The sequence below is a fragment of the Lissotriton helveticus genome, chromosome 12 (genome assembly GCF_964261635.1).
Source record: "Lissotriton helveticus chromosome 12, aLisHel1.1, whole genome shotgun sequence".
Lineage (NCBI taxonomy): Eukaryota > Metazoa > Chordata > Amphibia > Caudata > Salamandridae > Lissotriton > Lissotriton helveticus.
In genome coordinates this window covers 130194353-130198922 of record NC_136073.1, presented here as the reverse complement: position 1 = coordinate 130198922, position 4570 = coordinate 130194353, and the positions used below count along the sequence as shown (strand labels likewise).

The following is a 4570-nucleotide window of genomic DNA, read 5'->3' as shown; positions in this document are numbered from 1 at the left end:
ACCGCGCGCCCTTTTTCCCACAGATCGAATCGGGTTTTGCCCTCCCCGGGAAGCCGGCCGCGGAGGTGGGCGCCCAAGGCGCGCGCGCGCAGGCAGCCGGTGGGACACCACAGACAGCCTCGCGCCGCACGCAGCCAGGCGCCCCGGGACGGGTCCCGGGGCGGACCGGTCACCTGGCCCCTATCTCGGGGGCCAGACGCGCCGGCGGCGTACCTCCGCGGCAGGACCCGGCGAGGGACCCTGCCACAAGCGATCGGGGGGGGGGGGTCTGAACTTGTGGGGGGACGAAGGGGAAGCGGAGCTAACCCTGCGACGGCCCCAGCCGCGTCCCGGGGAAGCCCCGGGGCGATTGACGATCGAGCGACCCTCAGACAGGCGTAGCCCCGGGAGGAACCCGGGGCCGCAAGGTGCGTTCGAAGTGTCGATGATCAATGTGTCCTGCAATTCACACTAATTCTCGCAGCTAGCTGCGTTCTTCATCGACGCGCGAGCCGAGTGATCCACCACCAAGAGTCACAGGCAACTTTTCCAAAACGTTCACCCACCTGCCGGAGCAGGAGAGGCGGGAGGAAGGCGACGCCGTCCGTCCTGCCGCCCGCGCGGCAAGACGGCCCGGGCGCCCCGTTCAAGGCTTCCCCTCTGGGAGTCAGACTGCACCGTTGGGTGAAAAAAACCATTGCCGGGCGCTCGGCCCGGGAGTCCCACCACACCCGCCCGGCGGGCGGGAGAGGAAGGGGGCTCCCGGTGCGACGGGAGCAGGCTGCCCCGCAGCCGCCGGTCCCTCCCGGGGTAACCGGGAGGGACCACGCGAGTCTTTTCCAACCCCTCGGCCCGGCCTCACGGGACCGGGTCGAACCGGGTACCTGGCAACGAGGGAAGGTCGCTCCACCTGCACGGCGGCCGCCCGCCGCCGGGCGGCCCCCCGAGCCATGCCCGCGGGCTGGCGATCGGCCCACCCCACCCTTTGCCCGTGTCAGAGGCGCCGGATGGGGAAGAGCCAGGCGGCTCTCCCCATCCCGCACGCCTCCCACCGAGAGGAGCCGGGGTCCCCTCGCAGGCCCTCGGCCCCTTCTCTTCCGGGCCACCCTGCCGCACGGGAAGGGCACCTCCTCGGTCGCCCGGACCCCGGTCGGGACCGGGGACTCGGGCGCGGGAGGGCCCAGCCGGCGCCAGGGCCTTTTGCGGGGAGGGTTACGGTACCAGCCCGGGGATGCACTGCCATTTCGGTGTCCATGCTGGGTGAACTTGGTTTCCGCCTCGCAGAGGGACAGGGGACGGGGGACGCCCCCCACGCACCGGTCCCTCGTGCGCGCATCGGTCGGGCCCTCCTTCCCCCGGGGGGGAAGAGGCCCGCGCCGAAGTCCTGGTCCTAAAACCCCAGCGCCCCGATGTGGCCGCGGACCGCTCCGCCAGGCCGGGGCACGCCGGGGCTGGGCCGGGCCCTGTGCCTAGGGTGCTTGCTTGCAGGAGGCGGCCGAGGGCTTCGGGCTGGCGCCGTCGGTCGCTCGGGCCGCTCCGCCGTTAATGATCCTTCCGCAGGTTCACCTACGGAAATCTTGTTACGACTTTTACTTCCTCTAGATAGTCAAGTTTGATCGTCTTCTCGGCGCTCCGCCAGGGCCGTTGCCGACCCCGGCGGGGCCGATCCGAGGACCTCACTAAACCATCCAATCGGTAGTAGCGATGGGCGGTGTGTACAAAGGGCAGGGACTTAATCAACGCGAGCTTATGACCCGCACTTACTGGGAATTCCTCGTTCATGGGAAATAATTGCAATCCCCAATTGTTGGACCTGGGCCTCTTGGCAGGGTCATCCCTAAACTTTTTGCCTTCCTCCAATACTCTCTCTGACCTACTTTTGTTGGTTTAATGACTCTGGGCACTTTACCACTGCTGACCAGTGCTAAAGTGCATATGCTCTCCCTGTTGTAAAGTGTACATGTGATTGATGTCCATGATTGGTTCATTGGATTTACTGTCAGTCCCCAGTAGAGTGCACCAGGAGTGCCAGGGCTTGTGAATGCCAATACTGCTAGTGGGCCTGCAGCGCTGGTTGCGCCACCCACAGAAGCAGCCTTAAAATGTGTCTAGGGTCTGCCATTGCAGAACCTGCGTGCAGTCTGGTACTGTCACCCTGGCTGGGCAAGTGCACACACTTGCCAGCCCCTGAACCTTCCCTTAAACTTCATATTAGTCACCCCTATGGTAGGCCTGAGGGCAGGGTGCATTGTAAGGATAAGGTAGAACATGCCCTGATGTGTGTGGCATGTTCTAATAGTGAATTACTGCCAAATTCGTTTTTCACTATTGTAAGGCTACCTGTTCCCTTCTAGGCCAGATGGGCTGCTGGAATTATTACACTCTATAATCCCAGCAGGCTCAGGGAACATGGTAGAAATTCATGTTTAGTATGCCTGGACTCAGAATAATAAAATACTTCTTTTAGTAAAGTTTATTTTAATATCCTGTGTTTGCAAATGCTACTTTTAGAAAGTTAGCATTTGCTTGCCTAACCATTTCAGCCCGCCTCTGCTTGGATGTGGATCTGACTGTCTGGTGTGTGTGAGTGACAGGGCTGGGAGTTGACAGGTAGTGATTAGCAGGAGGACCCCTTAATGGGTGGTGGGAGTTTCCCCTGAATGATGCATCAGGCTGTGCTCTGCCTCCACAATGCTGGCTCCGCCCTCCTGGGGAGCGACTGATGACTCAGCCTGCACCTGGCCCAGGAAGGACCGAAGCTTGTCAACAAAGTACTCAGGCCACTCCTGCCCTCTCAATGCCGGCTCCGCCCCCCTGGGGAGCGGCTGATGTGCCTGCCCTCACACTGAATACAGAAGTCATAAGTACCCACAACAAGTACTCAGAGACTGAAGCAGTTATGCAGAGGCCCCCCTGGCCAGTGAGAACAAAAGAAACTGTGTATAAAAGTAGGAGCCCTGCTCCTTGTAAATTAGATCCAGTTTGCGCAAAGAAGAAGCTCTGCCTGAAGAGAAGGACCCTGGAAGCTGCAAGGAGAAATACTGACTCTGACCCCAAGAGACTGGCCTGTGGTGGGTGCCTTGCTGCTGAAGGAGAGCAGGAGAAGAAAGACTGAAAGACTTTGCTTTTATCCACCTTGTGCTAAAACTTTTACCAAGATCTCCAAGGGCTTGCTGTGAACTTGCCCCCTGACCAGCGCCCCAGGAACAGTGGGCGCTACCCTGTCCCCCTGGAAGAAGGAGCCGCTGTGAGCCAGCAGCCTGATCGACACAGCTGCTGAAGGAAAGAGGAGCGCGCTGTGAAAGAATCCCTGCGCCCCTCCTACGAGGCCCTTGGCACCCCGTCCCGCCGAGCACCGCATCCGCTAACTGGCCGGCACCAGGTGACACCGAAAGGCCCAGCCTCGCTGGCCTAATCACCGTCCCTACCGCCTGCCTAACTGCGAAGCCCCGCAAGAACGGACTTGGCCGAGTATCTGCTGTGACCTGAGAGGCTTGTGTGCGCCTCACGCTGCTACCCGGGGCTCTGCCCCCCTTTTCCAGGACCCGAGGTGTGTCGCCGTCTACCCGACCCGCGCCGCAACGCCAACCTCCGAGCCAGAGCCGAGCCGCCGCTCGCTCCAACCTCGGGAGGAAGACACCGCGACGTGGACCACCGAGCCGGCCTGCACCCGACCCCTTCAAAAGGACAAAGGTACTGTTTCCCGTCCCGCGGTGCGAGCCGCTGTCCCACCTCGCTCGCACCGCCATCTGCCTCAGCCGAGCCCCCGGAGCCGCGCAGTGAGCGCTCCCCGGGCCCCCGCTCTCTCCCCTGACAGCCGTGCAGCGCGCTCGTCAGGCTGCCAGTGACTCCCCGGCCGCCGATCCCGCTAGAGGCGTGAGATTGGGCAGACCGGGTCCGATCGTGGGCGCAGAGAGGCCCTGGCTGATTGAAATTCTTGCTGAAGGAACGTACCAGGACTAGGGAAGAGTCCGCAACCCTTTTTAAACACCAGAACAATTCTTTTAACGCTGATACAAAGACCTGTGGCATAATCAGAGAGTAACTGGGACCATTTTCTTGAACTACGCAAAGACTGTATTTACAAGCCTGATCTAAAGATATATATAAAGAAGATATTTTTACAGAAATACAGTCTAGTGTCATTGTGTGGTGGGTTGATGGTCGTTGTGTGTGATGTTGCAAATGTTTAACCCTATGTACTCCAGAGTTTAGCCTAGACTGCTTGCGCCACACTACCTAACGGGCGAGTAGGGGTTATTTCTGGGAGTAATCCTTTGCCCTGATTTAGAGGAGAGGGTCCCTGCTTGTCGCAAGTACAAACCTGCGCCAACCAGAGACCCCCAATTCTAACATTGGTGGCAGCGGTGGGATCTCGAATTTACATTTGCAGTGTCCATACATTGACTATTGACCATTGCACAGTGATGACAATCCAGTAACTAAGCCACAGACTTTGTTTTTTTTGGATTTATGATTTGCGAGAAGAGATCTCAATGTGTTTTTGAAGTCATGCCTGTGTCAGTGAAAATGGAAAAGGCAGCATCCATTTCTTCTATTGACTGTGATTGGGAGAAACTAGAAAACTACA

General features: G+C 59.4%; 1 non-coding gene across 1 annotated transcript; it reads right to left on the bottom strand.

Moving 5' to 3' along the window:
* Positions 1–361: 361 nt before the first annotated feature.
* LOC144800160 (5.8S ribosomal RNA) lies at positions 362–515 on the bottom strand. Its single transcript, XR_013604076.1, has one exon. It is a non-coding gene; the product is annotated as a 5.8S ribosomal RNA (ribosomal RNA).
* Between the last annotated feature and the right edge of the window lie 4055 nt (positions 516–4570).